We start from the raw sequence: 25,662 nt of genomic DNA, 5'->3' as shown, positions 1-25,662 counted from the left end.
AAAAATTTAAAAAAAAATAAAAAATTAAAAAATCTGCAAAGGAAATTGAAGTTTAGGGAGAAGAAATAAGAGGTTTGCAGTCTGCCGACGACACGACAGTTCTATTGGAAACGGCGAAGGACTTGGAAGAACAATTGAACGGAATATATAGTATCTTGAAACTGAGTTACTAGATGAATATCAACAAAAATAAACCGAGAGAAATAGAATATCGTCGAATCAAATCAAGCCAAGCTGATAGATTTAGATTAGGAAATAAACACTAAAAGTAGTGGCGAGTTTTGCAATTTTCGCAACAGAATAACAGACGACAGGGAATATAAGGAGCAGACACGAAACAGCAGTAAAATCGTTACCATAAAAGAGAACTTTGTTAATAACCAATACAAATTTGTTTGTCATTCTTTCTGAAAGTCTTTTTATGAAGTGTAGCCTTATACGGAGCTGATACGTGTCACACTGAAGATCACAACAACGACAACAACAATGATAACATTTCATTATGCTTAGTCATTTAATTGTATTTCTGTTATGTAACAAGTTCACCCTTGACTTCTCTCCTCATGCTAGAAATACTTCCCACCAGAGTCGGTAGAATGATAAGGATACAAATCAGCAGATTAATGAACTGCACTGTGTAGTTCGTGTACTTGTCCGCATGTATATTCATAATTTGATTTGCTGTTCTCGTGGCGAAATTAAAAACAATAATTATCAGAAACAGCCACAGGCCGAGAATCGACACCAGTTGAGATGCGATTATGTCGAAAAAATTCAGAGACATCCTTCCCGAGTAACTGTCGTCAACATGCCTGCGAACATATCCCGTCTATTTAGGATCCCATATCACAGCTGGGCTTGTTGAACTGTTGTGGTAGATTCGAGTACACCAGCACCATGGTTTATTGGGACGGCGGGCTGTTCTGCTGTGGTCGTCGCATGGCCTCTGTTCAGAACAACGTTCGGCAGTAAGGTAGCTGTAGCAACGCACGCCGCACTCTGCAGCTTACCCCAAGAACGACTTGACCTCGCAGTAGCGGCCGCTATCTTTGCACGGGTCTGGCAGATCTTTTCCCACTGCTGTGCCGCGCGTCACACATCTCATTGTGTGTCGCACGCGCGCCAGACGCCTGTTGCTGCAACACTAGACAATCTCGGCGGGAAGTTTCCCCGCTGCGAAGATTGTTGTCGCAACGATCGGACCAGCCCCAGAGGGGCCACGTTTGGGGACTTAACTCTTACGCTGACACTGTTAAGGTGCGTTTATCCAGGTCACATTTTACAACAATATTTTATCGCAATAGTGTTGATGTTAACAATACTGCAATGTGGTTGCAATACACAGCACCGGTATTGTCAGGCAATATTGCTGATGTTTGAAGGCTGTTGGAGGTTGATGTTGCCGACGTAGTGCTGAGGGACTGCCAGTGTTATCCAACAATGTTGGAGGACATTTCGCATTTTAGGACAATATCTATATCTATCCTTGTCTGTAAATGCTTCCCTCTCGCTCTCACCTTTCTTTCATACTTCTCTCAACGAGAGCTCATAATCATGTCATTGAGGGGAAAAAACAATATCATTTCGCTTGTGTTCGAAGATTTGCGCATGTACGTGTAGCCACCTGTCTCGTTAGTTAGTTCTTGATATGATTTTGTAATGTACCGTAGTAGAGGAGTGGACAAACGAGAGGATTATAGATTTCAGCCTGCTTAGCTGGCTGGTAACCTGCTTGCCTTCCATGCAACCGGGCCTGGGTTCCATTCCCGGCCGGGTTGGAGATTTTCTCCGCTTGGGGGTTGGGTGTTGTTTTGTCTTCATCACCATTTCAGCCTCGTCCCCGGAGCGCAAATCGCCCACTGTGGCGTCGACTGAAATAAGACTTGCGCTTGGCGGCCGAACTTCCCGGCCAACGGTGCCATACGCACATTTTATTTCTTTCATAAATGCGTTTCGTCTACGCAAAGAGCTATAAGAACTTCAAAGTAGAGGGCACTCCAAAGTCATATTGTAATTCACAACGACCCACAATACTCTAAGCGGTCTACAGCAGACAGTTTGAAAGGCGCCTCGGTGACCATTCTGGTGGTAAAATTAGGCCACTTTGATTGTTAGACACATGCCTTTGAACTATGTCACAAACATAATGCCTGATTAAGTATGTACCGGTAACTAAAAGAAAGCAATTTAGTTTGTGAACAAAAGATAGTCAGTCACAGGTTACCGTTTATTTTATGTAGGCCTACTACAAGAAGTTACCCATGACTGTTGTTCACAATTAAATGCAGGTTATTACTTCAGGATAAACGCGAATTCTAGCAGATCGTTGATTACTGATCTAGATTTTTGAAGTGAAACGTATATTTTATCAAATGATTTTTCCGATATCTGGTACACTACGTTATTACTGTTTAGTGCCATGCGCATTAGGCATTGTACTTTGGCTGCAGTAGAATCGATTTGGAATCAATTTCAAATGGCGGTTCTCTAAATTTGCTCAACAATGGTTCGCGAAAAGAACGTCGTCTTCCTTTCAGAGATCCCCCATTTGAAATCATGAAGCATTTCCGTAATACTCGTGTGCTGATCGAACATACCGGTAATAAATATACCCGCTCTAAACATTGCGTCTCCCAGTCTATAGCTGGTAAGTTCAAATCTCACCCTAATGCTATAACGTCACCAGGAAACTTACGCAAAACCTTATCAAAGTTTTCCCTCGGATGTTCCGCTACTACTGCTCCAGAGGCAGCGGGACTATAAAGGGACCCGATGACTATGTTTGATCCACCTTTAACACTCACCGTCAAGAGAAGTATTTCGCATGGTGTATCTGCACTCACCTCTCTAGTTATTGTTGTATTATTTACGACTACAAACACGTGTCCACCACCGACGCTCAAACTGCCTTTGCGGTACACGTTCCAATGGGAATTTAGAGTTTAACTGCTATTAACGCCTAGTTTTAGGCAGCTCTCTGTCCCTGGTACTCTCTGCGCATTGTTACTGTTTATAAGCCATTCTAGTCCTTGCTAATTTTCATGGACGTTCCTGCAGTTTACTGATACTATATTAACATTTTCTTTTTCGTATCTGCCATGACGAATGCTATTTTGTTTTTTTAATGGGAGCGATAGCCTTAGCTGTCTGAAATTGAATCGTATCGTATAGGGGCAATGGAGCGTTTTCTCTGAACTTAAGAACTCAATTGCATACGCCACACGTACTGTGCTACTCTAGATTACGCTTCATGCGCGTAGTGCACGCTTGGCCTATTAAGGGGAGAGTCTACAATTCTGCAACCGATAGTGGAAATTAAGGAACCCGCATCTAAAATCGTCACTTAGCTGTCTGAGTCTGTCTTTCTGGCGACAGAATATATTTTATTTTCAATTACTTACATACATTCATCCATTAAAAATAATAATTTTATAAACCAACAGGCCTATATCTTTAAAAATGGTAACCGGAAACACCTAATGGGACTAGCCGTCACTATTTTGCCATAAAATACACATAAACTACTACGAAACAATGTAATCTATTGAAGACAGGTAAAATATGCCAAAATATAAATAGAATCATTATTCTTATAATGCATACCTACTAGTAAATCGACAATGTTACTAGCTTCTTGACAAACTGATTATACGTTTTTCTTAAAAATGCTCCTGAATTTTTCGTTCTTTCTCTTCGCTATCATAATTCTATCTCACTCAAGTGCAGTTAACTATCTGTAAGGAGGTTTGGGAACATTTTATCTCCTAACACAACTTAATTTTAATTGAACGATAGTATTAACAGTAGCTCATGGCTGTGTTACAGAATGTACTCATTAAAACGAAGTGTACAGAGTACGTCTTTTCTGTTTATATTTCGCAAATATGCTATGAAATCCTCAGTTCCTTGTTCATGTATTACGCTTGTATTATATCAATTCTTTATATCTCTGCCGTGTCAGCAGTTGAGAGCTATGATTCAGAGACAATGGACAGCAGGAGGTACCAGAGTAACTAGACTCGCCGGGGACGCTGTGGGCGCAGGATATTATGAATCTGCAGCTGGACGTCGTTGTGGTGGCAAAGATCTGACAAGTTGAACATACTGATGCTCGTAAGGGCACAGATCGAGCATTATACACTGAAGAGCCAAAGAAACTGGAACACCTGCCTAAAATCGTGTAAGGCCCCCGCGAGCAAGCAGAAGTGCCGCAACACGACGTGGCATGGACTAATGTCTGAAGTACTGCTGGAGGGAATTGACACCATGAATCCTGCAGGGCTGTCCATAAATCCGTAACAGTGCGAGGGGGTGGAGATCTCTTCTGAAACAGCAAGTTGCAAGGCACCCCAGATATGCTCAATAATGTTCAAGTCTGGGGAGTTTGGTGGCCAGCGCAAGTGTTTAAACTTAGAAGAGTGTTCCTGGAGTCACTCTGTAGCAATTCTGGACGTGTGGAGTGTCGCATTGTCCTGCTGGAAGTGCTCAAGTCCGTCTGTATCCAAAATTGACATGAATGGATGCAGATGAGTAGACAGGAAGCTTACGTACGTGCCACCTGTCAGAAAATGGAAATGAGTGTTTGGCGCCATTGGCCGCGAGGCCACTTGCGGGGCAGGTCAGGCCGCCTTGGTGCAGGTCTTATTACAGTCGACGCCACTTGCTGGGACCTAGGCGCCGGATGGGGATGAAATGATGAAGGCAGCATGTCACCCAGTCCCTGGGCGGAGAAAATCCCCGACCGAGCGGGGCTTCGAACCCGGGCCCGTAGGATGGCAATCCGTCACGCTGACTACTCAGCTATCGGTGCGGACCACCTGTCAGAGTCTATCTAGACGTATCAGGGGGCCCATATCACTCCAACTGCACATGCCCCACACCATTATAGAGCCTCAACCAGCTTGAACAGTCCTATCGGAGCACAAAAAAGGAGAATATGCTCCTCTTCATTAAAAGACACTGACTGAAAAGTGGTTACGAGCTGCTTCATTCTATCTTCCTCAGCACCTTTAAAAATTTTCGCAAGAACACTGGCATGTGAACATTCAAATGGTTCAAATGGCTCTGAGCTCTATGGGACTTAACATCTGAGGTCATCAGTCCCCTACAACTAAGAACTATTTAAACCTAACTAACATAAGGACATCACACACGTCCATGCTCGAGGCAGGATTCGAACCTGCGACCGTAGCGGTCGCGTGGTTCCAGACTGAAGCGCCTAGAACCTCTCGGCCACACCGGCCGGCCATTTGAACGTATTCGTTCTCTTTTTAACATGCAACTCTCCTCTCTCTTTTTCTCTCCCTCTCTCTCTCTCACTCTCTCAGACACACACACACACACACACACACACACACACACACACACACAAGCTGCCCTGATTGTAACTCGCTCACAACCACTAGTCCATCGCTGTAACTCTCATTCCCTTCCACTCCCAACTGCCCATTGTCACACTCACTCATTCGGCCCAATTCACTCTCATTAACTATTTGTGGCTCTTCAACTGTCACTGTCTCCTGCCTCACAGCCACAGTTGCCTTCGTTTTGTCCTACTACTACCGTCTCCTCTCAATGTCACTGTCTTTCTCTTGTTCTCTCTTACTGCTACTATCTCATTCAATCCTTCCCGCTGTTGCCATCCCACACTGTCATTGTCATAAACTGTGTCTCATTATCAGTGGGCCGCACCCACTTCCTCTCTCTTCTTCTCTTTATTCTCCTCCCACTTCCCCTAGCTTCTTCTCTTTATTCTCCTCCCACCGGCACTATCTCCTTCACTCTTTTGCTAGCGTTGTTCTCTCACTGTCTACTACGTTCCACTGCCACTATGTTCATCTATTTCCCTCTCACTGCCACTGTCTCCTTCGCTCTTTCTATTCCACAACCACTATCTACTACCTTCGGTATCTATTACTGCTCTGTATCTTTCGCACTGCCACTGTCTCCTTACCTCTCATGATCAAACAGCACGAATAAGTTTCTATGCCAAAATTTTTGCGAAAATTTTTTAAATGCTGAGGGAGGCAGAACAGGGGAGCTCGTGTCCAGTGTTAATGAGAGTGTTAATGAAGAGGAGCATATTCGCTCTTTTGTGCTCTGATAGGAAGGTTTGCCCGCTGATTCCCTCATTGTCACTTCTTCAGCAGGGCATGGCACCAATATGAAAAGAACTTAATGAGTCAGTAAAATTTAGGTACTTTACTTACATGAAATTGAAATAAAGCAAAACTAATTTTATTCCTCAGACAGTAGTTTGGTTGCACAAAAATTTCATATGTGCATCAGTAGTACAGCTTGGGGCTCCCAGAACATTTTTGATGATAACGGAGACTCTTTACATCATATTTCTCCCTGATACCTCACCTTTTTGGACTATGTTTCTGCCTCATCCCGCATTTACGTGCACAAGTGAGGTAACTTTGAACCTCTGGAAATCGGAACCGGATAAAGATATATAGAAAATTTTCAAGATTGTTCGAAACCAGACTTTTAGGAAAGTATCGTAAAAATTGCAGCCATTTGCTGTGCATAGCCGCCTTGGAATCAGCGGCTGGGGTTTGGTGCCAAAAAGAATCATGTTTTGAACAATTTTTTAAGCGTAAAGGTTATACAATTTTTACGAATTAGACCCGCTAAATTTAAACAAATGCATAAAAAAATGGTTCAAATGGCTCTGAACACTATGGGACTTAACTGCTGTGGTCATCAGTCCCCTAGAACTTAGAACTATTTAAACCTAACTAACCTAAGGACATTACACACATCCATGCCCGAGGCAGGATTCGAACCTGCGACCGTAGCGGTCGCGCGGTTCCAGACTGTAGCGCCTAGAACCGCTCGGTCACTCCGGCCGGCACAAATGCATCATTAATTCATCCGTTACAGCCATATCGTCAATTTAAATTAGGGAATATCACAGATTTAGCTGTCATTATCAGTCATCAATCAAATTATTTAATATTTTTTACGTCTGTGTTTTAAGCATTGAAACTTTGTGCCTTGGAAACGGATAATGATATAAAGAAAATTTTCAAGGCAGCACGAGATCGGGAACTTAGGTATATATCGCGAAAATTTCAGTCATTTTCTGTTCATAGCCGTCTTGGGTATAGCGATTGGAGTTTGGCGAAAAAATGGTGAAAAACGCATTCTTGGGATTTGTCTCAGCATCTGCCCATGAGTTACGCAAATGCTTCATTCATTCATTCATTGATTCATTCATGGGTATACCTGCCAGTTTAATTAAACCACGGGTTTGTCAGGGGTATACGAGTTATCAATTAACCAATTTAATTTTTACGTGCATATTTTACGTGCACGAGTAGGGTAAATTTGAACCTCTCTATCTGGGAAAAAGATAAAAATATCAAGAAAATTTTCAAGACTGTTCGAGATCGGGATCTTAGGAATATCTCGTGAAAATTTCAACCATTTACTGTGCATAGCCATCTTGAAATCTTCGGCTGGGATTTGATCCTGTGCTAACAGCGAAATTGTAGCAAAAAAAAAAAAAAAAGCCTTTTGGGGGATTTCCAAGGAACCGCCCATGAAGTAATGGTGCCTCCATAAGTCCCATCAAGCGCACCGTAGACCACTTCAAAAATGAATCGATTCGCTTTATTTACCTAAGCAGGAGGAACTGTGTAATATTCACACTTTTACTCTGTATTGTAGGATAGCTGTCGCATGAATACCGATACCTCTTACACAGTTATCGGTATGTGCCGATCGAAGTTGTCTGGGGCGGGAGGGAGCCGCCGTGGTTCGACAGCCATGTTGACAAAACTGTTCCGCAAGCCAAGAGAGCTTCGCTGAAGATTGTGTCCCCTGCCGCCGTTGGATAAGCAGCTGCCAGCAGCAAGTCGTATGCTCCTAGCTCACTTATTTGTTACATAGTTTCGTATAGGAGGTGTAATTTCGAGTTACTGTAATCATAAATTCCGGCAGATTGTAGCGCAGTCGTTAGGCATTGGTACAGGTTAGTTCATACATTCTTTGCGTGTTTCCCTTGCTTTGTCTAGGCACGGACTCGTGTTTCAGTAACTGTTGTTCAACATCAGTTAGAATGGACACCTACTGTGATTGCTGTGTTCGGATGAGGGCTGAGTTGGCATCCCTTCGCTCACAGCTGCAGGCAGCGCTGACTTCGGTCGAGCAGCTTGAGGCTGTTGCCAATGGGCACCACTGTGGGGAGCCGGACTTGGGTATCACGGGGATGTCAACCTCGTCCCGTCTGTCCCCAGATCGGTCTGCCGCTGTGGTTTCCCCGGTTGCTTCCCGCAGTGGGGCTGAGCCCTCGCCTGTGGTTGATTGGGAGGTCGTTCCAAGGCGTGGCAGGCAGCGAAAGACGTCCCCAGAGGCTGATCAGAAAGCCTCCCTGGTGCGTCTGACAAACAGGTTTCAGGCACTGTCTCTGGCTGAGCCAGATGCAGCTGCCTGCCCTGTTTCAGAGGATGACTCTCAGCCTTCAAGGTTCGGGCAATCGCAGAGGGTGGGCTTATTGGTAGTTGGGAGCTCCAATGTTAGGCACGTAATGGGGTCCCTTAGGGATATGGCGGCTAGGGAGGGGAAGAAATCCAGTGTGCACTCCGTGTGCATTCCGGGTGGATTCATTCCTGAAGTGGAAAGGGTCCTTCCCGATGCCATGAAGAGCACAGGTTGCAGCCAGCTGCAGGTAGTGGCACATGTCGGCACTAATGACGTGTGTCGCTTTGGATCTGAGGAAATTCTCTCTGGATTCCAGCGGCTATCTGATTTGGTGAAGGCTGCCGGTCTTGCTAAAGAGATGAAGGCAGAGCTCACCATCTGCAGCATCGTTGACAGAACCGACTGCGAACCTCTGGTGCAGAACCGGATGGAGGGTCTGAATCAGAGGCTCAGACGGTTTTGCGACCGTGTTGGCTGCAGATTCCTTTACTTGCGCCATAGGGTGGTGGGGGTTCGGGTTCCGCTGAATAGGTCAGGAGTTCACTACACTCAGCTGGCGGCTACACGGGTAGCGGAGGCTGTGTGGCGTGGACTGGGCAGTTTTTTAGGTTAGAAGGCCTTGGGAAAGTACGGGGTGGGCTGCAATCTCAAAGGGTGCATGGCAAATACAGGACGTGCTTGGATCAAGGAACAGTCGGAATTGTAGTTGTAAAGTGTTGTAGTTGTGCTGGGAAAGTCCCTGAGCTTCAAGCGCTAATAGAAAGCACAGAAGCTGAAATCGTTATAGGTACAGAAAGCTGGCTAAAGCCTGAACGAAGTCTCAGACGGTGTTCAGGAAAGATAGATTAGGCAGAATTGGTGGTGGAGTGTTTGTGTCTGTCAGTAGTGGTTTATCTTGTAGTGAAGTCGAAGTAGATACTCCGTGCGAATTGGTATGGGTGGAGGTTATACTTAACAGCCGAACTAAGTTAATAATTGGCTCGTTCTACCGACCCCCAGACTCCGATGATATAGTCGCTGTAAAGTTCAAAGAAAATTTGAGTCTCTTAACAAATAAATACCCCACTCATACGGTTATAGTTGGTGGGGACTTCAACCTTCCCTCGATATGATGGCAAAAATACTTGTTCAAAACCGGTGGTAGGCAGAAAACATCTTCCGAATTGTCCTAAGTGCTTTCTCCGAAAATTATTTCGAACAGTTAGTCCACGAACCCACGCGAATTGTAAATGATTGCGAAAACACACTCGACCTCTTAGCCACAAACAATCCAGAGCTAATAGAGAGCATCATGACTGATACAGGGATTAGTGATCACAAGGTCGTTGTAGCTAACCTCAATACCGTTTCTTCCAAATCCACCAGAAACAAACGCAAAATAATTTTATTTAAAAAAGCGCATAAAGTGTCACTAGAAGCCTTCCTAAGAGACAATCTCCATTCCTTCCGAACTGGCTGTGCAAATGTAGACCAGATGTGGCTCAAATTCAAAGATATAGTAGCAACTGCAATTGAGAGATTCATACCTCATAAACTGGTAATAGATGGAACTGATCCCCCATGGCACACAAAACAGATCCGAAAGCTGTCACAGAGGCAATGGAAAAAGCATGCGAAGTTCAGAAGAACGCGAAATCCCGAAGATTGGCTAAAATTTACAGACGCGCGAAATTTGGCACGGACTTCAATGCGAGATGCCTTTAATAGGTTCCACAACGAAACATTGTCTCGAAATTTGGTAGAAAATCCGAAGAAATTCTAGTCATATGTAAAGTACACAAGCGGCAAGACGCAGTCAATACCTTCACTGCGCAGTGCCGATGCTACTGTTACCGACGACTGTGCCGCTAAAGCGAAGTTATTGAAAGCAGTTTTCCGAAATTCCTTCACCAGGAAAGACGAATGGAATATTCCAGAATTTGAAACACGAACAGCTGCTAGCATGAGTTTCTTAGAAGTAGATACCTTAGGGGTTGCGAAGCAACTCAAATCGCTTGATACGGGCAAGTCTTCTGGTCCAGATTGTATACCGATTAGGTTCCTTTCAGATTACGCTGATACAATAGCTCCCTGCTTAGCAATCATATACAACCGCTCGCTCACCGATAGATATGTACCTACAGATTGGAAAATTGTGCAGGTCGCACCAGTGTTTAAGAAGGGTAGTAGGAGTAATCCATCGAACTACAGACCTATATCATTGACGTCGGTTTGCATTAGGGTTTTGGAGCATATACTGTATTCAAACATTATGAATCACCTCGAAGGGAACGATCTATTGATACGTAATCAGCATGGTTTCAGAAGACATTGTTCTTGTGCAACGCAGCTAGCTCTTTATTCGCAGGAAGTAATGGTCACTATCGACAGGGGATCTCAAGTTGATTCCGTGTTTCTAGATTTCCGGAAAGCTTTTGACACCGTTTCTCACAAGCGACTTCTAATCAAGCTGCGGGCCTATGGGGTATCGTCTCAGTTGTGCGACTGGATTCGTGATTTCCTGTCAGGAAGGTCGCAGTTCGTAGTAACAGACGGAAAATCATCGAGTAAAACTGAAGTGATATCAGGTGTTCCCAGGGAAGCGTCCTGGGACCTCTGCTGTTCCTGATCTATATAAATGATCTGGGTGACAATCTGAGCAGTTCTCTTAGGTTGTTCGCAGATAATGCTGTAATTTACCGTCTAGTAAGGTCATCCGAAGACCAGTATCAGTTGCAAAGCGATTTAGAAAAGATTGCTGTATGGTGTGGCAAGTGGCAGTTGACGCTAAATAACGAAAAGTGTGAGGTGATCCACATGAGTTCCAAAAGAAATCCGTTGGAATTCGATTACTCGATAAATAGTACAATTCTCAAGGCTGTCAATTCAACTAAGTACCTGGGTGTTAAAATTACGAACAACTTCAGTTGGAAAGACCACATAGAAAATATTGTGGGGAAGGCGAGCCATAGGTTGCGTTTCATTGGAAGGACACTTAGAAGATGCAACAAGTCCACTAAAGAGACAGCTTACACTACACTCGTTCGTCCTCTGTTAGAATATTGCTGCGCGGTGTGGGATCCTTACCAGGTGGGATTGACGGAGGACATCGAAAGGGTGCAAAAAAGGGCAGCTCGTTCTGTATTATCACGTAATAGGGGAGAGAGTGTGGCAGATATGATACGCGAGCTGGGATGGAAGTCATTAAAGCAAAGACGTTTTTCGTCGCAGCGAGATCTATGTACCAAATTTCAGTCACCAACTTTCTCTTCCGAATGTGAAAATATTTTGTTGAGCCCAACCTACAAAGGTAGGAATGATCATCAAAATAAAATAAGAGAAATCAGAGCTCGAACAGAAAGGTTTAGGTGTTCGTTTTTCCCGCGCGCTGTTCGGGAGTGGATTGGTAGGGAGATAGTATGATTGTGGTTCGATGAACCCTCTGCCAAGCACTTAAATGTGAATTGCAGAGTAATCATGTAGATGTAGATGATTTAAACGCGGCCAAAGCCACACAGAGGAACAAAAGCTCAACGAAGCCAAAATTAGAGTGTAAGTCATATGTGAAGCTTTTAACGAGTTCTAACGGAAAATCAGCCGACTTGACAGAAAATCCTAAGTAGTTTTAATCTTATCTTAAATCAGCAAACGACCGCGAGAGCGGTGTGCTGACCACATACTCCTCCGTTCTGCATCTGGAGACGTCTAAGGGCTGAGGATGACACGGCGGCCGATCGGTACCTTTGGGCCGTCAAGGCCTGTTCGGGTGGTCTTTGTTTGTTTCTTTTTTTCTTTCTTTTTTTAAACCAGTAAACGGATCAGACACTCTTTGACCATAATAGCAGGAAGGCAGAGAGAAGGCCCCGAAATACTAAAACTTTTACTCCAAAACTGTTTCACCGTGAAGGATCGTTCTTTTAATGCTCGACGAACATCAAAATGCCATACATCGAAATAAGTGAAACTTAACTGAAATTGCTCAGTAGAGGATAGGGCACCGGATTTCACTCGATACCCTTACAGATCGTATATAGGGTTTGCGAAAGAAATTGCTCCTCTTCTAACAGTAGTCTGCTATAGGTAGCCGAAGGAGTGAAGTTTTGCTAAAGATTGGGAAAAATGTGCATGTTCTTCCCGTTTGCAAGAAGGGTTGCTGAATAAACACTCAAAGCTATAGATCTGTATCACTTACGTCATTATGTTATAGAAGTCTGGTAGCAGTTTAACGCTCGAAAATTATGACATGTCTGGAGACGGAAAAATCTCTTCTGAAGGTATCAGTATGAATTCCGCAAACAATGGTCGTGTGAAGTCCGGCTCTCTCTGTTCATCCATGAGCAGCGGATACCGGCGCTCAAGTTAATGCCATGTTCATTGATTTCCAGAAGGCGTTCGATATAATTCCCTTCTGACGTCTAGTGGACAAAACACGAGCGTGTCGGTTATCGACTGTGTGACTGGAGTGCGGAGTTACTATCAGACACATCAAGGTACGTCATTCTTAACGGAGAGAAATCTTCAGAAGTAAATGTAACTTTGAGCATATCATGGCTCTGGGCACTATGGGACTTAACTTCTGAGGTCATCAGTCCCCTAGAACTTAGAACTACTTAAACCAAACTAACCTAAGGACATCACACACATCCATGCCCGAGACAGGATTCGAACCTGCGACCGTAGCGGTCGCGCGGTTCCAGACCGTAGCGCCTAGAACCGCTCGGCCACCCTGGCCGGCAGCATATCATGAGAGAGTGTTATAGGGACATTACGTTTCACAGTACATATATAAATTACCTAGTTTATAACGTCGTAACTTCCACAAGGCTAATCGCGGATGATGCTGTTGTGTGGGAGTATGCCTGTAGAGTGATTTAATGTGGAGCGGCCACATGAAACTAATCCCAGGTGAGGTAGAGGCCACAATGAGATTCATTGGAAAAATTATCAGTAAGGAGTTAACTTACAAAACCCTCGTTCGACAAATACTTGAACGCCGTTCGTCAGTCTGAGACCCATACCTGATAGAGGAGGTACAAAGAAGAGCAACGCGTTTCGTTACAGGTCATTTAGTAAACGCCGAAGCGCTGCAAGAGAGGCGTTCTGCATCACGGTGCACTTCACTTTCAAAATCCAGAGAGCTTGCATTCCTAGAAGAGTCAAAAGATAGGTTTTGCTTCCTCCTACGTATATCTCACGAAACGGCCATATAGGTAAATTTAGACAGATTCGAGTCCACACGGAGTCTGAGCAGCAATCGTCCTTACCACAAACCATACGCGATTGCAACAGGGAAAGGGGGAAGTCACACTGGTAAACGACGTACCTTCCGCTATTCACCAAAAGGTGGCTTGCGGAATATAGATGAAGATGTAGACGTAGAGGCTCTAGCTCTTGGCTGATACCCATCTACAGAGCGGCAACTTAAGTGTTTATTTTTTCCTGTCTTTTCCTCGTAGTATATCTCTAAAATTTCGTGCGTTTTCCCGTTTAAGAGGTGTAAGCTTGCATTCTGTAAGCATAATTTTGGTAGTCTGTAGTGTAGTTTTCATTTCTTCTGAAGAGCCAGCTACATAGCTCGTTCAGGTATCAGCGTCCATTGGCAACACATCAAGAGGGCAGTAAGTTGTATGTCTAGGATTCTGTCTGCTTTTGTAGTCTACTTCTTCAGTTAGTCTTGCTAGGATGGGTAGGATATGTGCATGCTGCGTGCGGACGCAGGAACAGTTGGCGTCAGCTCACGGATAAATGAATGCACTTTTGTCTACGGTGTCATCTTCAGACTCCAGCCTCGGGTTGTACCGGTGGCTGACAATCTATCGCGTCGCATGGAAAACCTTAGATGTCGCTTGTTTTGCCCACGGGCTCAGCTACCGAGGCATCTCCTAGTCTACCGCCCTCACAGCAGAGTGAGTGAAGGGTGGTAAAGCTTTCGCGTCGTCTCGCTGTTCACCCTGTGAGTGTGTAAGTAGGCTGTTTAGGTTTTTTTATTGGTAACGCCACCTCTGTATGAAAATCACTGGCTGTGCTGTGTGCAGTCTGTGGCTGCTTTGCATTGTTGTAATACTCGCCATTGTAGTGTTAGGCAGCTGGCTGTGAACAGAGCGTAGCGTTGCGCAGTTGGAGGTGAGCCGCCAGCAGTGGTGGATGTGGGGAGAGAGATGGCCGAGTTTTGAAATTTGTCATGAACTGCTATATTTATATATGATGATATCAAGGTAAATACATTGTTTGTTCTCTATTAATATCTTTCATTTGCTAACTATCCCTATCAGTAGTTAGTGCCTTCCATAGTTTGAATCTTTTATTTAGCTGGCAGTAGTGGCGCTAGCTGTATTGCAGTAGTGGGAGAAACGAAGATTATTGTGAGGTAAGTGACTTAGTGATTTGTGAAAGGTATAGTTTAATGTTAGTCAGGGCCATTCTTTTGTAGGGATTTTGTGAAAGTCAGATTGCGTTGCGCTAAAAAATATTGTGTGTCAGGTTAAGCACAGTCCTGTAAAATTGTTTAAAAGGGGACGTTTCATATGTCGACCCTTAGCCGAGGATACCTCACTGGAATCTTCTGATTTTTTCTTGTAGTTTGTGTAATTAGTGTAGCTTTTGTTTATTGCTAGCGCGTAATCATAGAGAGAATTTCCTTTGTAGTTGTAGTTTTTCATTGTTGTACAGTAAAACAGTTGTGGCATGCATGTAGATTTGCACCAAGTATTTCGCAGCTGCGCTTGCAATTAACTAGATAGCCGGCCGAAGTGGCCGTGCGGTTAAAGGCGCTGCAGTCTGGAACCGCAAGACCGCTACGGTCGCAGGTTCGAATCCTGCCTCGGGCATGGATGTTTGTGATGTCCTTAGGTTTCACTAGTTCTAAGTTCTAGGGGACTAATAACCTCAGCAGTTGAGTCCCATAGTGCTCAGAGCCATTTGAATTAACTAGATATTATTTTCAGTGTTATATTAATGTGTTCTCTTATATTTGCTCTTCAAATTGTGTTTTTCTGTGTTGTCGTGTGAAATACTGTGACAATAATGGCGTGTGAAAAACATAATACTAGGCTCCAAAGTAAACTGAGAAATGACAGTGAAAATGAAAGCAGTGTGTTAGCGCCACCGAGTAATGAATTAACTGATGTTCAAAGTAGTAATTTGGTAATTGTGCATAGGGAAATGGAGCGGGCGGCAAACAATGGCGTGGACAGTGAAACAATTAGTGAAGAGGGAAGCATTATCGATCGATCGGTCGGCAACTGCTCGCCTCAGGAATCCGAAATGACAGGACACAATTTTGCAAATACTGTAGATTCAGGTTTTGCGTCCTCACCGTTTTCTCAAATGAGTCAAGACACATTTTCCGCTTGTCAAAATGTGAATGTTGCCGGTGCAAATTCACTGCCGAAAAGCACTGAGGAACATGTTTCAGACACCAGTGCATTGTTATTACAGTTAATGCAACAAATGGGACAAAGGCTACAAAAGTTAGACACAACGCTTGAACAAAATCAGAAACAAATGGAACAAAATCAGAGTCAAACACAGCAAAAGCTTCAAAAGTTAGACACAGTGGAACAAAATCTTAAAAAGTTAGACACAATGGAACAACACCAGAGACAAACACAGCAACAGTTAGACGCAATGGGACAAAATCTTCAAAAGTTAGACACCACACTTGAACAAACACGTGAAGATTTAACTAGTGAGTTACATAACATTGAATCGAAATGTCAAAAAGTCTGTAATGACGTAAAAACACAAATTTGTGAGCATTTTCAACCCATTTTTTCGCGGCATGAAAATGCATTACAGAATCACGAAGCAGCCATAAAAGAACTGCAAACTATTGTTCATGAAAATCATGAGACCTTGCAAGCTAAATTTGACTCAGTTGCATCTACCGATTCGGTTATGCAACTTGCAAAAACTCAAGAAAACTTAAAGGACACAGTAGATACTCTGAAAATTGGTTCAGAAAGACACATGGAGGAAATTAGTTCATTATCAGAGAAAGTAGTTGAACTTTCTGATCAGCTAAACAATTTATCTACGAAGGTAGATGATAATCTGAATGACACAAACCGGTAGTCTTTAATGACACAGAAGAGAGCGAACAAATTAGGAAACTGAAACAAAATCTTAATCAAATTAATACGCAACACCAAAGAGAAATCCGGGAAGTACAAGATCAGCTGACACAGGTAATACAAGAATTACGTATTTCAGAGGACACTCGCGCTCCAACACGGGAAGAGGGACTTAGAAATACGGAAAAGCCGCAAAATAATAACACAGAGCATTTCGGAAGTTATGAAAGAAATTGGCAATGTGCACCGAATTTTGAGATGGAACGGCCGACACGACCTAACAATGACCGATATGCGACTCGCCGACATGATGATTTTGACTATAAGCTGTTCATTACTACACGTAAATTCAAAACATTTAAGAATTGTGGCAACGACATTCATCCACAAGCATGGCTCCATCAATTCTCTCATTGTTTTCCTCCCAACTGGTCGTTAGAACACAGATTAGAATTTAAGTGTGGCTACTTAGAGAATGAACCAGCTGTAAGAATGCGATCGGTCATTCACGATTGCCACAGTGAAGGAGAATTTTACCATGCCTTCCTCTCAGCATATTGGTCTCAAGCCACACAAGACCGAGTAAAACATGGCATCATAATGATGAAACATTTCGAACAATCTGAATTCTCCAGTCTTGTGAAATATTTTGAAGATATGTTGCACAAGAATCAGTACCTGTCAAACCCATACAGCCCCTCAGAACTCATCCGCATTTGCTTAATCAAATTACCTGAACATTTACGACATATTATTTTAGCAGGACGTTGCAAAGAAGACATTGAGGCTTTTCAGGGACTGTTACAAGAACTGGAAATTGACACTGACAATCGGGGAACGCGGAAACAGGAGCACAACAATTACAGGTCACATCTGTCACAATTCCGCGATGAAAGAAATAATAACTGGACACGACAAGGCTATTCTCACAACACATATCGTGACCAAAACAGACACCACCCGTATGACAACTGTTGGCAGAGTAGTAATAACTACAGGGAAAGATCACCTCTCCGTGGCAATGACTATCACAGAGACAATCAGAGAAACAGACAATATGGGAAGCAAAATAAATATTATCAAGGGAGACAGAATAACTTTAGACGCAACGGACCAGCGCGCAGTTACGATTCAGGGAGAAATTCTCCACCACTCAACCGACAAGGAAGAAACTACGGAACCTACCGACATGACAACAGACGATATATTCGTAACGACAGACCTGAAATGTATCAGAACTGGCGGGATTTAAACAGAGCTGGGCCCTCTCGGGAAGGCGAATTTGTAGAAGTTAGGTCTCCAAACCCCAATAACGACGCGCGCCAACAAAGAGACAGACAATGACCCGCACAGCAGGCAGCCGCGTGCGCCAGCTGGCTCAGGGAAAAATAACATAGACGCTAACCTTGAGAAAAATTCCAGTATTATTTACCGACGTATACCACTTGACAATTGCGTTAAAGTTGGAGCTCTGCATAGTAGTAAGAGTAAAGGTTTGCACCACATTTCACATGTAAAACCGTTTATTGAAAAATAATCTGCTTTTTAACGTTGTCTTTGCCATATAACTTTTCACTTTACATTACTAGTATGCTTTGTAAGACTTAAGAAACTGTTAACATGCAACAATGTTTGAAGTTAAATATCCAGTCAAGAATCAAGAGAACTTATTTAAACAGATTACGAATGCATTGTTATTGTGAACAGACGACACAGTGTTATTGTGTGTGTGTGCGTTCTTGCTTGTTTGTTGCACGATTACGTAACGACTATCAGGTTCACATACTTAGAACATATACCTGCACTGCTAATGAGATTTTCATGTAACATTTTGGTTTACTTGAAAAGACATTCTTTATTTGAAGTACTTTCTGTGGGATTAAAGATGACTTAGCACTTGGTTTCTTTGACAGCTACAGAATTATATCACGACGCCACTAATGAGTGACAATTTACAATGTTGCTTTTGCGGTGTATCTGTTTTATATCTGCACAGTTTTCTGAATTCTTCTGGAAAGAAAAACATGTTTTAGTAGTAACTTTTGTGGTATAGCAACAATGAGACAGCCTTTTTCGTGGCACAACAATACGTTACTGTACAGTACTTTCTTCATCACGCCAATAAGCGTAATAACTAAGATATCTATACGCAAAGCATTTCACTTTTGTGTATCATGAAGTAAGTACATTGACTTCTGCAGAACTTAGCTTTCGGAGGATGATAACTATGACACTTCCACAGAATTATCTTACAGCAAGACGCACAGTTAGCACTACAGGACACGCATTTGAGAGATTAATTTTGTACTTAAGCCATTTATTTTTCAAGATTTTTGAATTGCATAGAAGGTTTTCCGTGATACATTTCATTCCATTGCTGTAATCTGTAACACCTGAGGGTATAATTACATTAATCCTCAGGGGGGTACACGCCTACTTTGTGTACCATGTGTTTGGCAAGCACAAGGAGCCCTGGCTAATATGGTATTTGCTTATACAACTTTACACATTGGTACCATATTTCTCTAACACAGAATTACACAGCTATCTGATTATTTACCTGAGAGAGACAAACATTTATTTTACTACATCAGTGACAGACGTTTACGTAATGACACCGTTGGATAACTTCACACTTACGAAATTGTATGTTGTTTGTACTTTGTGAACTGTTCATATTTTTTTGGAACCATTGTGATACTATGAGAGCTTTGAATGATGTATTTGGTATGGGATCATAATTTTTAAAGTACGTTTGAGGTAGATGACACTTTTGAAATGAGCAGAGAATTCTTTTTAGGTTTTGAAATTATTGGAGGAAGCTACAACGATTTTGAGAGTTGACTGAGATGTTATGATGTTATTTTTACGACGATGATGTGTATTATGCTGCTGAGGTATGTTTATGGTCAAGAAGCTGATGCTATATGAGGAATTTGATTATGCTATATATTTCATATAATGAAATATTAAAGAAGCGTCAACGAATATATATATGTGTAATAAGGTAAGGAGTAATGAGTAGCGGTTAGGGACTCTGACTGGTGAAAAAGGATGTTGTAAACCGAGAATCGTACTTTAAGAGTTATGAAATGTGTGTAAATGCGTGAATGTATCACAATGCCGGGGAAAATTTTTTTGGACACTGTTATATTCATACGATTTTGTTTCTACAGATTTGTAACGCAAATTCTTGACCTATGAAATTTTTATATGAGACTGTCGCTGTAGCGAAAACTGCTGTCGTAAATATTTCGTTAAGAAAGGTAAGTGACCGTGAAGTAATTCATTGTGAGCGGCCAGGTGTGTCAGATGCCTGGAGAAAAAGCCATTATTGCGAGCCCTTTTCAGCAGCACAGGTAGAAAAAAAAAAGGGAGGCCATTATCCTCGCTATTGACGTTCCTTTGTAGAGAGCATCGCAAAAACGACACGGTCGAACTTGAAAACATATGTTGACACTGTGGAGCTCTTAATTTATGATATTTACAGAAATGCCTAATGAAATGACGAGAAATATTTTTACATCTGCACACCTGATTATGACAAGCGTCTTTCTACGAGGGTTGAGAGAATGTCTACTAACTTATGAAATGTCACATGACTATTGAATGATATTTTTATGCTTTGATTTGCGTAATTGCTTATTTCATTTGATATCTAGTTTCTAGCTGCACTGCAGCATTGGTTAAAATAAAATTTTATATATGTACTAATATAAATATTTTCTGTCTACAGATCGAGTAAATAATAATTTTTTCAAAAAAAATGAGGGAGCGCAAAAAGACATTTACCTTCACAGGAACTGCAATCATAGTTTTCTTTTCAAGTACTTGTTAATTTCTTTTGTAGAATAAATTGTGATGCATCACTCTAGTGTTAAGATGTGACATAGGTATTAGACATGGCCATTTTTAGTGTAATACTTTTTCTGCTTGAACTTTGTCATGTTTAGGTATAAGTTATGCTGTTTGCCAGGCATAGTGCTACTGAATTTTAATTTGTGTTACTCTGCTAAGCCAGATTTATTTTTCTTGTTTGCTGCACATTGCCTTATATTAGTTGTAATATTGCAATTGCTTTGATAATTTCTAAAATGCTGCTTCCTTTGCAATTCTGCACTTTTTTGTCATTGCTGTTTGTGTTAGTTGTTTTATGTGCTGCTGCATTGCCTCGTCCCTTAGTTTAGCATCTGAGCTCAGTAGATTTAAGTTAGCTTAAGAGGGGGTAGACTATATAAGTAACAAGTTGTGATGAATGGAAAGAAATGCATTGAAGGTATATGAAAACGTTTTGGGCCAAAATGAGTATTGTACAATGATCCATAATTATTTTGAAAGAAATATGAACAGAGTAGAGAAAGCAGGTATTGATAGGACTTTTTGGAAATAATGAGGAACGAAGGGAGATCTCTGAGAAGTAAAGAAAGTTTTGTTTGCCAAATACTGCAGTAAAAAAACCCTGTCCTTTCCTTGTGTTTTCCCACTATATGTTTGTGTACCCTTGCGTATTTGTTTTCTTCCTGTCTCTGTGTAGTTTCATAGAATTTTTTTTCTAATACTATTCACTATGATGAGGAATACTGTTATCCTCAAATATAATTTGCATTAATAATATGTTATTTTCTTTGTAAAGATGTTTAGACATTATTTATTCTGTTTTGTTTTAATGCTCATGTGTGAAGTTGATGTTTCGAAAGTTATTCTGAACTTTTATGTATCTACTTATCTCATAATTCCTGTAACATTGATGTATATGTTTATTTCTATTCTGTTGTAAAGCCTGTACTACAAATGTTATCTGTAGTGTTATGTTCTTGAATGATGTATTTTGTACCTTGTTATTGTATTCTTATGTTATAAAATTGTAATTGACAGCAGTTCATCAAATTAAGTAACTTGTAAGTTACATTTCACTGCACACGTTTCTATTGGTCATAGTATATGGACAATATGTGAGAAGTAGGGACTGTTAGTGTTTGCACGTGTGTTAATAATTCGGCAAGGGACTGGTTAACAGCATTGCTGGTTCTCAGGACAATTCAAAAACTTTGTGAGTGCACAAGTGGTGGTTATGGACTTGCTCTATTATCCGCAAGACTCTTCAATGGTGATTGTGCACCTGCATAGTCACAACAGATGGCTGCTGGCCATCTCTACAAGGACTACAGTGGGTCTGCATCTTTGATGACCCATCAGTACCATTATCTCTACAAGGACTACAGTGGGTCTACGTCTTTGATGATCCATCAGTACCATTGTCTCTACAAGGACTGCATTGGGTCTGCACCTCTGGTGGCCCACCAATACCGTAATCTCTACCAGGACTACAGTGGGTCTGCTCTGTGATGACCTACCCACCAATACTCTTCAAAACGTCGACTGACTCCGCTGTGGGTTTGCTCTGTTGTGGCCCATGACCTGTCTGCATGTCGAGAGTCAGCACTGTCTTTCCGTTGGAAGGACAACGCTACTTCTTCAAGATTGCATGGAAATCCACTACTTCCGTGTGCATTTTCTTTTCCTGCTCAGACTTTGAGAAAAACACTGCAATGTGATGAATGATCAGGACTGTCTTTATGGACTGTGAGAAAATTTTAGCTTTTGACCAACATTGTATCAATAAGTGTGTGCATTTGATTTCTTTGTTATTGTAATTATAAAATTTTTTTTTTCAAATCTGTTTTGGCCACTGCCCAAACCAATTTGTAAAATTTTTTGTGGGGAGCATGGGGGCTATGTAAGTAGGCTGTTTAGGTTTTTTTATTGGTAACGCCACCTCTGTATGAAAATCACTGGCTGTGCTGTGTGCAGTCTGTGGCTGCTTTGCATTGTTGTAATACTCGCCATTGTAGTGTTAGGCAGCTGGCTGTGAACAGCGCGTAGCGTTGGGCAGTTGGAGGTGAGCCGCCAGCAGTGGTGGGTGTGGGGAGAGAGATGGCGGAGTTCTGAAATTCGTCATGAACTGCTATATTTATATATGATGATATCAAGGTAAATACATTGTTTGTTCTCTATTAATATCTTTCATTTGCTAACTATCCCTATCAGTAGTTAGTGCCTTCCATAGTTTGAATCTTTTATTTAGCTGGCAGTAGTGGCGCTAGCTGTATTGCAGTAGTGGGAGAAACGAAGATTATTGTGAGGTAAGTGATTTAGTGATTTGTGAAAGGTATAGTTTAATGTTAGTCAGGGCCATTCTTTTGTAGGGATTTTGTGAAAGTCAGATTGCGTTGCGCTAAAAAATATTGTGTGTCAGGTTAAGCACAGTCCTGTAAAATTGTTCAAAAGGGGACGTTTCAAGTGGACTGGTGACCGATGGTTCAGCAGCGTCCGAGCAGGCACACGAGGGAGGGGTTTACTAGTTATCGGGCGCTCCAACAATAGGAGCCCCTTAGCCAGGTAGCGTTCATGGCTGGAAAGAAAGATGGGGAGACATGGAGGTGGTCTTGCCTGCGGATATCGAGTTGATAGGGGCCTTTGGTTTGGAGCTATATATTTATAGCCCTGTGTTATGTGTTGGGAACTTGTAGAACTTCGCTTCAGAAGTCACGGGTGCACTACACGATGGAGGCAGCTGCCCGGGCAGCAGATACTTGAGGAGTGCACATGAGAAATTTTACCTTAACTGGTAGTCTCAGGTACTCTAATGAACACTCGCCAGTGAATATGCAGCAAGGGAAGTCCTACCCCGTTCAGAGCAAAGACAGTTCGACTGTCAAAATTTTATCCGTAAATTGTGATGTATTTGTCACATAGTTCCGACCGAGAGCTGGCTGAAACCCGAAGTGAAAGGCTCTGAGATATTTACCGAGTCAAGGAACGTATATCGGAAAGACAGATTAGAGGTCATAGGAGGTGGAGAGTTCATTGCAGTTGACAAAAATATTGTCTCTATTAAGGTAGAAGTTGAGTGTGACATTGAAGTTGTCTGGTCACTTATAGCAGGTCTAGGTGAAACTAAGTTAATAGTTGGATGATTTTACCGACCACCCGATTCTGCTGTGACAGTTCTAGAGTCATTCAAAGAATATATATTGTCAACGGCGCGTAAATACTACTTGGAGGCGACTTAAACCTACCGAGTATGGACAGGGATATCTACGGATCCATTGTAGGGGATGCAGACAGACAGTCAAGCGAAGTACTTTTGAACATATTTTCTGAAAACTGCCTGAGGAGCTAGTTCAAAGCCCACACGCAAAGGAAATATCTAGTAGCTACAAAAAGGCCGGACTTTATCGACAACGGCAGTACAAAAACACGAAAACTAATAAATCAGTTAAGAAGGCTAGGAGAGTATTTCTGCTAGAAAGCGCAGATAAGCATTTGTTTGCATCTCACTTAGACAGTGAACTGACATCGCTTAGTTCCAGTAAGACGGACGTTGAGGAATTATGGGCAAAGTTTAAGCAGATTGTAAATCGTGGTCTGGAGAAGTATGGGCCTTGTAAATGGATTAAGGACAGGAAAGACCCACCACGGTTTAATAATGAGTTTCGGAAAATGCTGAGGAAGCAGAAGCTGTTGCATTCTCAGTTCAAAAGAGAACGCGGAAATGGCGGCAGGCAAAGGTTGGCAGAGATTTGAGCATCTGTGGGAAAAAAAAAAACCACTATGCCCGAAGTATACAGTTACTACCCCCATCATACGTTAGCAAAAGATCTGGCAGAGAGCCCAATAAACACTTGGTGCCATGTAATATCGCTGTGTGGATCTAAGACTTCCAGCCAGTCGCTTGTTGACCAATCTGGTGTGGCAGTTTTTAACTTCACGTTCAAGAAATCGTTCACGCAGGAGAATCATACAAACATACCATCGTTTGACTCCCGTGTGGACGACCTAATAATAAACATCCCTGGCGTAGAGAAACAACTGAAAGATTTGAAGGCAAATAAGTCACCAGGTCCGGATGGAATCCCAGTTCGGTATTTCAAAAAGTACTCTAGGGCACTGGCTTCATTTATCGCGAATCTCTCGCCCAGCATCAAGTCCCAAATGAATGGAAGAAAGAGTAAGTGATTGCTGTGTATTATAGGGGCAAAAGAATAGACCCGCAAAATTACAGACCAATATCACTAACATCGGTTTGCTGTAGAATCCTTCAACATATTCTCGGCTACAAAATATGTCCATGAGTCAGCATGACTTTAGAAAGTATCGCACGTGTGGAATTCAGGTTGGCCGTTTCTCATAAAGTATACGGCAAACTATGGATAAAGGGCAACAGGCACATTCCAGATTTCTAGATTTACGGAAAGCGTTTGACACGGTGCCCCATTGCAAGCTGTTAAAGAAGGTACGAGTATATGGAACAGGTTCATAGATATGTGAACAGCTTCTTAAGTTACAAAATGCAGTATGTTGTCTTCGGCGGAGAGTATTCATCGGAGACAAAGGTATCAGAAGCAGTGCTCCAGGAAAGTGTGATAGGACCGCTGTTCTCCTCCTTATGCATAAATGATTCGACGGATAGGGTGGGTAGCAATTTGAGGTTGTTTGCTGATAAGGCTGTGGTGTACGGTAAGGTATTGAAGTTGAGTGATTGTTGCAGGATACAAGATGATTTAGACAAAATTTATAGTTGGTGTGATGAATGGCAGGTAGCTCTAAATGCAGAAAAATGTATGAGAATGAATAGGAAAAACAAACTGGTGAAGGTCAGACACATATAATTATTTTTCTGCTTCACACAGTCACGTAGTTTAAATATCTGGGCACAACGTTGCAAAGTGATATGAAGTGAACCGAGCATGTGAGGGTTGTGGTAGAAGAGGCGAACGGTCGATTTCGGTTTATTTGGAGAATTCAGAGAATCTGTGGTTCATCTGTAAGGGAGACCGCATATAGGACGCTAGAGCCACCGAGTCTTAAGTACTACTATAGTATTTGGTATCCGTACCAGGTTGATTAAAGGAGAACATCGAAGCAATTCAGTGGTGGGTTGCTAGATTTGTTACCGGTAGGTTCGAACAACACACAAGTTTTATGGTAATGCTTCAGGAACTCAAATGAGAACCCCTGGAAGGATGGCGACGTTTTTCTGTTTTTCGAGGAACACTACTGAGAAAATCTAGAGAACCGGCATTTGAAGCTGATTACAGGAGGATTCTGTTGCCTCCAATATACAGTGTGTAATGACCACGAAGATAAAGACAGTAGAAATTATGGCTTATACGGAGGC

This window comes from Schistocerca nitens, chromosome 9 (genome assembly GCF_023898315.1).
Source record: "Schistocerca nitens isolate TAMUIC-IGC-003100 chromosome 9, iqSchNite1.1, whole genome shotgun sequence".
Classification (NCBI taxonomy): domain Eukaryota; kingdom Metazoa; phylum Arthropoda; class Insecta; order Orthoptera; family Acrididae; genus Schistocerca; species Schistocerca nitens.
This window is presented reverse-complemented; position numbering follows the sequence as displayed.